The sequence below is a fragment of the Mytilus galloprovincialis genome, chromosome 6 (genome assembly GCF_965363235.1).
Source record: "Mytilus galloprovincialis chromosome 6, xbMytGall1.hap1.1, whole genome shotgun sequence".
Lineage (NCBI taxonomy): Eukaryota > Metazoa > Mollusca > Bivalvia > Mytilida > Mytilidae > Mytilus > Mytilus galloprovincialis.
The window spans coordinates 35,765,182-35,776,802 of NC_134843.1; the positions used below are offsets into that span (position 1 = coordinate 35,765,182).

Below are 11,621 nucleotides of genomic sequence, written 5' to 3' on the forward strand. Positions count from 1 at the left end.
GAATAACCTAGTGACAAGTAAATATCTGCTGTTGTCATATACTTCACTTTATGGGGTTTCAGTTTCAATTTATTGTTTAAAGGTTTTTATAACTTAAACGACATATAAGGACTGTAATTGAAACCTCAGGGATTTCCGAGTCTAATATGAAGTGTATACATTTAAACATTTTTAAATCCACTTCAGCTAAAAACAAATATTTAGCTAACAAGTCAATGATAAATATAAAACGTTTATATATTAATATGTAGATATAAGAAGTGGTATAAATTTCAATGAGAAAACTCTCCATCCAAGTCGCAATTTGTAAAAGTAAACAATTTTAGGTTAAAGTATTACCTTTAACACGGTACCTTGACTCACAACGAACAGCAAGCTATAAAGGGTCCCAAAATTAATAATGTAAAACCATTCAAACAGGAAAACCAACGGTCTAATCTATATAAAAGACGAGAAGCGAGAAACACTCATGAACCACATCACAAACGACAACTACTATAATCAGATTCCTTACTAAGATCAGGTGCAAACAAATGCAATGGATTTAAACGTTTAAATAGGCGCCAAATTTCACCTTAACCTGAACAATAGTGGAACATTTTGTCCATTCGTTTTTGATGCGTTTTGTTATTTGATTTTGCCATGTGATTGTGGACTTTCCCAAATGATCTTCCTCTAAGTTCAGTATTTTTGTGATTTTACTTTTTACCACATTGAAAGACACACTATAAAATATCAATCTATATAACTTATCTCAATCAAAAGACAGATTCACAAAAACAAGTGCCATACACTAAACGAATAAATTTGATCTATGACACTATGTAAATACAAAATGCATAAAACAAGGCAGTTAGATGTAAAACAATATCGTAAGACAACCATTCCCTCGAACAAATTGCCACAAAATAAAGTAACGTACACAGTGAAAATGAAAATTATTTTGTTGTAAGGGATTCAAGGAGTACATATTTGTATATATTTTATATACATGTGCCTTTATAAATCTTTTTTATTGACGGAATAAGGGTCGCAACCAATATCCGGATATGATTTTATCCAAAATTTTATAAATCTTTGTTTATCACTGATAGTAAACGAGAAATATATTAAACATATCTATTATTTTGTTGCAGGAATTTGTACAACAATCAAATCACTACAATACAAGAAGGAACATTTCAAAACCTGACAGAGTTATACCAACTGTATGTATACATTGTTGTGATATTTTATTAAGAAACCAATAATAAAAAATTATGTTGTTAATCAGTGGCAGAGTATGATTACTTTAATCAATGATTACGACATTTTAAAGTTCTTCAGTTGACCATTGGTGATAATGTTTGATTGACCTATTCTTATTTATTCTCACGAAAACGTGCTTTAACTGTTTTTATGGTTTGTATGTTTTATAATATTTCTGCAAACTTTATACAAACTTTCTTTTAAAAGTTATAATGATCAAGTTAATTCATTAAATGTTCTTAGAAAACAATCTGTCAATGTCACTTGTTTGAACACCTTTAAACTATTGTTGTCTATATGAAAAGATGGGAATCGAATTGTGTCAAAATCTCTATATAATATTAATCAAATTTTGACGAATCGACATCTATGGTGATTTAACAATGTGTTTAATGTAAAAAGTAAAATAATAGAAATACAGACAATTCAAAATGGAAAGTCCCTAATAAAATATCAAAATCAAAAGCTCAAACATATTAAACAAATGAATAACAACTGTCATATTCCTACTTTGGTACAGGCATTTTCTTATGTAAAAAATGATGGATTGAACATGGCTTTATAGCTAGCCAAACCTCTCACTTATATAAGAGTCACATAAAACTCTATCGACAACAACTTGTCAACAAACCAAATATAATAGATGCGAAGGGTAAAAAAGGTACATTCTTATTCAAACTCATACGTCGAAAATCAATTGACAACGACATGGTTGAATAAGAAAAAGACAAAGAGACAAATACAGTACACAAAACATTACATGAAAACATACACTGAACAACACGAACCAGACCAATACTGGGGTAATATCAGGTGCTCTGCAAGGGTATACATAACCTGATAATTCTTCTAAACATTATCATTTTGTTTCAGATATTTATACAGCAATCAAATAACTACCGTACATCCGGGAGAATTTCAAAACCTACCAAGGCTAGGCCGCCTGTATGTAAAAATAATTACAATATTTTGTCTTGAAGCAAATAAAACGAAAATTAAAGTATATCAGTGGCATCATGTATGCTATTATCGATATTTTGTCTTCGAACAGTGTGAACCTGCGTGAACCTGTTCGGTTTGGATTGAATGGGTTAACGAATACTTTATTGAAAATAGTATCTCTAAGAAACAATTTGATAGTTCCAAATTTTGTAGTAGGCGGCTTTCAAATGAGAAATGAGTTCTGCAAATTGTAAAGGTTAATAATTTACAAGGACAAATAAAAGAACAGTAAACTTTTTGAGTATTTTGGTTTCTAATTCCGTTTTATTTGGCGTCTTAACAGACAACAACATATAACCAATCTGGCAAACCATTTACGTTTATAACTCAACAGTATTCCAGAAAACAAATCTGCTACAATGAGTGACTATTTAAAAAGACAGATACATAGACTGATAGGGGCTGATGATATGTGTTTGGAAAAGGATACAATCAATCTATTATAAATATGACTTATTTTAAAATCTACTAAATAATGACAGTAGATATAAATTCATGTGCATATCTCTATGTCTCATCAGTAGACATGTTTTACATTGTAACATAGATAACGATTGGTGGAGACGGACGTTATAATCAACCATTCGTAGTAAAGATATCACAATCATTTGCGAAACATTTTTCTATCAAGAATATCATTTCTATCCATAAATTACGATACGAAAGAACGTTTTGTCGTAGCAAATTTCATGTAAATCGATTTTTAACACACAAATGTACTGCTCTGACGTCAACACTTGATACAATAGGTTATACGCAATGTCGTATTTCCCACGGTATTTTAAACATCCTCCAATCCCGTAGCTGCAGTTGCAATTCTGCGAAGTATAATGACGCTTTCGGTCTTCAAATAACTTCATTTAGGGCAAGTAGTTACTTCAACGCTTGCATTTTTTGTGAAAAATAGTGAAAATTTGGTGTACTTATTTGATATCGAAAATGATAGCTGAGGTATAATAACTTATATTCATCATCAACATTACATTTTTCAGCTTTTTAAACAATAACCAAATAACTATAATAGAACCAGGAGCATTTCAAGACCTACCAGCCTTAAAGTACCTGTATGTATACATTGTTTTGATAATTAATCCAAAAGAAAATGAAAACTAAATCTAAACTCAATCAGTGACAAACCATATTAAATTTTACTATTATCAATGAAAACGATACATTAAATTTTGCTTTCCATACAAAGCTATAACACATGTTAATTAATTTCAGATGGTCTATAGTCTGTTAAAGAGATCGACAAAACATTTTTAAACCCAAAACAAAAACTGTCTACAAAACAAAAAATCGACCCAATGGTTAAAAACACATCATTGATATGAGCACTATGAACAAAAGTATGTTGATAACCTACATCATGCAGAGCTCTCATTCCTTCTTTTATGATCTTGTTAAATAGGTTTTGGTGATCGAAACGCTAAATTGATACCACTTCATTATTATTTGAGTTTTATAATTCTAGTTAGACAAGGAATACTGGATACTGAAACTGTAATCATTCATCGATAACGACAAGAAATAAATTTGCCACAGAGTTTGCAATCTAGATTTATTTTTAATCCGTAGTTGACGATACCAATTACGTGTTATAACAAATTTGACGTTAGTTTTGTTTTACACAATATTTTGTATTGTATTTGGCCTGGTATAACTTTCCGAATTCGAGCGTTGTTTATAAGTCTATTGCAGACGAAACGAGCGTCTGGTGAACACAATTGTAGCGTGGTATATAGGATGATAAAATTGAGTATGGAAATGAGGAATGTGTCAAAAAAACAACAATCCGACCAAAGAGCAGAAAGCCACCAATGGGTCTTCTAAGGAGTTTATATTAAACAGCTCAAAAAACAAACTTTGCTTTTAAATAATAAATAAAAAAAAATATTTGAAATTAATATATATTATGTGATATTTTCAAATTAACAAGAATGTGTCCCAAGTACTCGGATCGGATGAACGAACAAACAGACGAACGAACGAACGAACGGACGCACAGACAAGAAAAATAATGCCGATAAATGGAGCATAAAACCAATGTAACGTTTCTTTTTTTGCCACCCATAGATATAAATATATATAAGCTGCCTTGGATAGAATCGACCTTATATAAATGAATATAAATATCTTTGATAACTAGTTATGGGTTCAACAAATTTCTGTTCAAAGTCTGTAACTGTTTGTATTGAGATGATATAAGATATAGAAACATAACTCACCACAAGTCTTCTTTTATTTTGTATTTGAATGTTCCAGAAACGATCATAGTCGTATGTATGCACTTGCAGTTGATCAATTTATATCATACACCACAAATATTTAAAACAGTACCAGGGCTTTTTTCAGATATCTGTACAGCAATCAAATAACTACAATACAAAAAGGAGCATTTCAAGACCTTCCAATGCTGGACCATCTGTATGTATACATTGTTTTTTATATTTTATCATGACAAAAAAACCATATCATTCATTGTTCAAAATTTGCCTCGCGATTTTCATTCATGACATAGTAAATAAACAAATCCCATACACCAGGATTAAAATTGTGTACGCCAGACGCGTGTTTTGTCTTCAACAAAAACATCAGTGAAACTCGAAACAAAAATGTTGATAGGCGATATGAAGTAAGAAGGAGAAGAACTCTGAGGATACAAATTTTCGAAAGGGATGCCTAATAAAGCTGAGGTAATATTGTGTACGCCAGACGCGTGTTTTGTCTTCAACAAAAACATCAATGAAACTCGAAACAGAAATGTTGAAAGGCGATATGAAGTAAGAAGGTGAAGAGCTCTGAAGATACAAATTTTCGAAAGGGATGCCTAATAAAGCTGAGGTAATATTGTCCTTCAGCAGAAAAGCCTTAGTGTTTTGAAAAATTAAAAGTTTTGTAAACAGTCGATTTATAAATATGACAACATTAAAAATAGTGTATGTGAACAATGAAGTGCTGACTACTAGACTACCACCTCATGGAGAAAACCTCAATCAGTAGCGTCTGGTGTAAATACAAAATTTCAATCCCGGTGTCTATGATGAGTTTAGTTATTGTTATAAGCATTGTAACTGTAGTGACTGTAATGCATGTCAACACAGAAGTGCTGACTACTAGACTGATAAAACTCCCAGGAAGGAAACATCAATCAGGATTGCCATCGACCAAGTGATGGAAAATAATCTCATCATTGATACCAGGATAAAAATTAACTTCAGTCTAAACAAATTAAACCATACAAACACATGTTGTTCATCTATCTCATGCATAACTCTCATTACTTTTTCTGGCGCACACAATTTTAATCTATGATGATTTTATATTAAACAACTTATTAAACATACTATGCTTTGAAAAATTGAAGAGTGATCATTTTGTTAATTAGAAAATAAACTGTCAATGTAGTTTTCAAAAACACAGGTCAATTCATGCTGCCTCTGTTTACTTACCGGAGTCCTGGCAACGCCAATATCATTGTATAAAAGCAACAACAGTATACCGGTGATTAAAAGTCATTAATCGATTGAGAGAAAACAAATCTGGGTGTCAAACTTAAATCTAGGCAAAAGTATCAACTATAAGAGGAAAACAAAGGAACAACAGGAACACTGAAGTATAACAAAAACAAACGCAAAAATTCACAGAAACAAAGTATTTGAATGATTGAATAACAACTGTTAATCAAAATAAGACAAATATCGTCATATGAATTATAATAAGCAATTACCTTTGTGTAAAATATGTGAAACATTGCCATTATTTTCAGGTATTTGCACATCAATCAAATAACTACAGTACAGCAAGGAGCATTTCAAAACCTACCAGAGCTAACCAGTCTGTATGTATTACTTGATTTATTTCATTTTAATGGGCGGAGTTTGACCCGTTCATCCGTGACCTGTCAATCTGTAGGTGTTAAGGGATAAACTCATCAATGAAGTGTCGAGTTATGGCCATTAATCCGTGCAAAATATTTCAACACTGTATTTGTGTTTGCAAAATAAATAATGAGACACACCATTGATTTTCTTCTAAAGTAATGTTTAAAACATGTTGAATTTGTCACATTTTTGAATTTGTGGATATGAAAGTAAAACAATGACGACATCAGTTGCAAAACATGCATATTTCGTTATTCTATAACGTTTTGAAATACCTGTTTTCTTCCTTATATTATATTTTTGAGGGGAGGAGGTGCAAGAGTGTAAGTTGCAAGTAGAATTGATCATATTGAAGGAAGAAACACGGGGACTCAATATTTAATTTTGTAATGTTTGTTTTATAAAATGCACAATTATAGAAGGTTCAGACAGAACAATGCAATAGCCGATACTTTTAATTACCTTACCTCCTATACATTTATAGGAATATGATTGGTTAAAAGCGTCCGCTTGGAGACCGTGACACTGGAAATAAACTCATAAAACACATTTAACCTAACAAGTTGTTATTGTTGGCATCTGTTTTTATAGGATCAATGGAAGTAGTTTCTTCATTCTAATGTTCAGTATCAAAGTCTTGCTCATTTTGATAGGTCACTAGTCTAAATTTCCCACGCTAAGATAGTCGGTAAGATAAATTCGTTACATAGTGTGCTAGTCACGTAATACGGTATATATGGGGTCTGTAAATTCCATATATACCTTATTACGTCACTAGCACACTATGTAACTAATAATACTCTGCTTTAGTACAAAAACATGCTATACATCTTTTGATATTTTATTAGTCCCATATCGTACACTCAGTTCTTTTGTATATCTGTTTGGTGACAAAGAAATGAAACTAGACATGGGTGGTAACAATTATAATGACAATTAGCCTTATCACACACATCTCCGCCCGATCTGTTGAAATAACATGTTATATACGTTTTAAAATATTTGATCAAGAAATCGACAACTAAATTAAACTAAAGCAGTGTCTGACTAGGTTTACTATGTTTGCGGACCTGTTTTTGTATTGTTATAAGTTACAGTTTATGACTAAAATTAGCAAAGACCCATCGAAGCAACATTTGATACAAAAGTTTAACAATACATTTAGATATTTGCATGATATATTGGCTCGTAATACTGACGACTTCAGTATGTATACTAAAGAAATTTATCCTGTTGAACTTACTTTAAATAAAGCTAATACTAATAATGACCACTGCCCTTTCCTCGATCTTGATATCTATATCATTAACGGGAAGCTTAATACAAAAAATTATGATAAAAGAGATGATTTTTCATTTCCTATCGTTATTTATCCATTTTTAGATGGTGACGTTCCCTTGACACGATCTTATGGTGTTTATATATGTCAACTTCTACGATTCGCTCGTGTTTGTAACAACGTATTTGAATTTTTTGATAGAAATTTATGTATTACTGAAAAATTATTACACCAGGGTTTTCGATATCACAAATGTTAAATGTAAAGTAACGTCAGTATTTTTTTAGTATTTTCTCATGTTGTGATGAATGATAACCTTACCAGATGATTATACAAGTTTAATTCAACGTTTTAAAGACTTGTATTAAAAATGACACTTCCCCGTCAGCTAATGTATCATAAAAAACGATTTCCATATGTATATAATAGGAAATTTTGTGGATGAATGATAGTGCTAGCAATTGGTCAGGTGTTTCGTAGATAATTCTCAGCAACATACTTTAAAAAGTAATGATATCCCACAGACATGAGTCATTCATTTGTAATTTAATGAATGGTAAAAATAGAAACGATTTCCTTGTTTTAGTTAGAAAATGTTGTATTTTGAAATACGTAGATGCTTAATTTCTCGTTTTGCCAGTTGACATCGTATTCTGCATGACTATCAGAGTTTTCATTACTTTTAGAGAAAAGATGAGATATATGTTTAGTTGGCACATACGAAATTTGGATTTTTTATAAATCAATATTTACAGTCGATCTTACTACAATGTATAAGAACTGTTTCTTGAAACCTCGCGGATAGTCAAGACAAATAGGAGGTGCAAACACTATTTTTTTTTCAGTTCAGTCAATCAATTATGAATAATGAATTTTCTTTAAAATAGCATTTGTTTTCTACTATGAACTTTCCTTTTTTGGTCAATTAACATAGCTGTTGTGAACGTTAAATATCGCGGCAGTACCTTTTTGTAAACGTAACGTCGTTCCCGGCAAATTTGACAGTTGCCAATTTAACGTTACGAAATTCCGCCAACATGTGGCGTTCGAATAACATCTTTGTTTTCTAGCTTGTTATGAATCCTACATTTCTTTTGTTACTTGTATTTACATGCTTTATATCGTTGAATCGGTGTCGAGACGTACGAAATTATGCTTTCTTTCTTTATAATTCATATGTATGTACGTACTGACAGTTATTTACATGATTTAACCTTGACGGGCAACGGACTATATTCTTACACGCAAGGATAAGGTGTGCTAAAAACTATAAAAACCGGACTTTTCTGATAACGAAACGAAATTTGAACCGAGCTTAAAAGAATCCAAGAGGTAATAACGCATACACGAAAAACACATTCAAACGTTTAAACATATTGTATTTCATTTACCTGTATTTATTATTATTGATAATAATAATCTCTGATACTTTTAAAAGTTGTTTAGTCAGTATTTAATATCCAGAAACCAAAGATATTGTTTAAATTAAAGATTGCCAACAATCTTTACAATAGCATTTGATATTTAGTTTGTAAATTGTTAATGTGAATATGTAATTTAGTTTCACGTAATACGATAAACGTATATACATATTTCAGTTATGATATTTAAGTGTTGTACACATTTTTTCCAGGAGTTTGAGAAATAACAATCTGACATTTATCGGGAACGACACTTTCGAAAATCTTCTTAAGTTAAAATATCTGTAAGTACAAATATTAGCAAAGATTTCATAATTTAGAATATTCCTTATACGTATTATATTTGAAATAGGCAATGTAAATACGTTATGTATACAGATAAACTTCTTATTCCAGACATCATGACTCCATTATCTGTCTGAAGAGGGACACCTTGTATCCCCTTCCGTGAACTGTATATTAAGAGACGCCTTTAGTAGATTCTGAGACCCCTGTTTTGACTTTTATGTCTGTTTATTTTGTTAACACACCGTTGTCAATAAATTGGAATCGTATGCAACTGTCAAACAAGTGAGAGGTTTGGCTAGCTATAAAACCAGGTGTAATCCACTCTTTTCTACTTAAGGAGGCTCGTGAGTATAAAATTTTCAGAATAAAATCAAACATTTATTTTTCATTACAAATTTTATTAATTACTTTTAGTAGTTGTTACTTTATCAAATGGCAAAAAAATCTTTCCAAAAAATCAATTTGGGTTGGCCCCAGGTGACTTTTAAAATGTAGAAATCATTGAAAAAGCTCCAAATTATCTCCCTTTGGTGAAAAATGCCATTTTTTTGGCATTAAAATTGAAATATCTTTTTTAACTCATCGGTGACCTATATTTTTTATTGTTGTTTTCGAATAAGCTGTACATACACTAAATAGTTGTAAAATTTAAGCGATTTCTGTAATTTAGTTCTTTCTTTTTTTTATTTCGATATTACCTCTATTTCCCCCATTAGTTCAACAGAAAAAAAGGACATTAACAAAAATGTATGCTTCTTTTTATGGCAGATTGTGAGCGTAAATGAACGGTGACCCCATTTTTTATTTCATTTTTCTTTTAAGTATAAGATAAAGTTCATTTATAGAAAAATATAGCGAAATCCTATATTAAAATTTAAAAAAAAAGTATTTGGACCGCAAGCCCCCTTAGGAGTCAGGGATATGACAGTTGTGTCCGTTTGTTTGATATGTTTTACCATTTAATAAGAGAATTTCCTTGTTATATTTTCCTCGGAGTTCAGTTTGTTTGTGATTTTACTTTTCATATAAACCTTTGTAATGTAGCTTGTGTGTTTGTCCTTAAAATGAGCAATCGCCGTCGTTTTTACAAATTACTTACTTACGCGGTATAAGATATTGACATTTTCATATTTCTTCTTCGTCTTATTTGATAATGGTATTAATAGATTTAACATTTGTATTGACTAATTTGTTTGTCAGATTGGGGTTTATTACTTATGACAGATACTTAAACCTGGCGTTTTTCAGAGCTTGTTTATTAAATAAGCATAACTACACGATTAAAAAGTTAAAATCAGATCATTTTTTTTTATCGAATACCACATCTTAACATCTTGCATTTATAGAATTCTATATCAAAGAGATTTCAGTGTGGATATATATTTTGTTTAATTGTTTTACTTAATATTCATTGGGTCCCATAAATTTATAAAGAGTTATCATAGCATATCAAATCAAAAAGAATAAAAGAATACCATCCCTATTTATATTAATGAAATGTTTGCAATCAGAATATAGATATCCGCAATCGGTTTAAAATTTCAGAAGAATTTTTATTAAAAATATTGTATTTTCCACAATATTTTCAACATCCTCCAGTCATGTAGCTGCAGTTGAAATTCTGCAAAAAATAATGACGCTTTCGGTCGTCAAATAACTTCATTTAGGGCAAATAGTTACTTCAACGCTTGCATTTTTTGTGAAAAATGTGAAAATTTTGTGTACTTATTTGATATCGAAAATGATAGCTCAGGTATAATAACTGATATTTATCATCAACGTTACATTTTTCAGCTATTTATACAATAACCAAATAACAATAATAGAACCAGGAGCATTTCAAGACCTACAAGCCTTACAGTACCTGTATGTATACATTGTTTTGATAATTAATCCAAAAGAAAATGAAAACTTAATCTAAACTCAATCAATGACAAACCATATTTACTATTATTAATGAAAACGATACATTGAATTTTGCTGTCCATACAAAATTGTAACACATGTTAATGAATTCCAGATGGTCTATAGGCTGTTAAAGAGATCGACAAAACATTTGTAAAACCCCAAAAAGACCCAATGGTTGAAAACACATCATTGATACCAAAAATACAAAAAATATGTATGAGCACTATGTACAAAAGTATGTTGATAACCTACATCATGCAGAGCTCTCATTCCTTCTTTTATGATATTGTTAAATAGGTTTTGGTTATCGAAACACTAAATTGATACCATTTCATTATTATTTGAGTGTTATAATTCTAGTTAGACAAGGAATACTGGATACTGAAGCTGTAATCATTCATCGATAAGGACAAGAAATAAATTTGCCACACAGTTTGCAATCTAGATTTTTTTTTAATCCATAATTGACGATACCAATAACGTGTAATAACAAATTTCACGTTAGTTGTGTTCTACACAATAATATTTTGTATGGTATTTGGCCTGGTATAACTTTCTGATATCGAGCGTTGTTTATAAGTCTATTGCAGA

The 11,621-nt window shown here is 30.7% G+C and overlaps 1 long non-coding RNA gene across 1 annotated transcript; it reads left to right on the plus strand.

Moving 5' to 3' along the window:
* The first annotated feature begins 4,605 nt into the window (after positions 1-4,605).
* LOC143078114 (uncharacterized) lies at positions 4,606-9,118 on the plus strand. Its single transcript, XR_012979060.1, has 3 exons — positions 4,606-4,677; positions 6,020-6,091; positions 9,047-9,118. It is a non-coding gene; the product is annotated as an uncharacterized LOC143078114 (long non-coding RNA).
* The last annotated feature ends 2,503 nt before the right edge of the window (positions 9,119-11,621 follow it).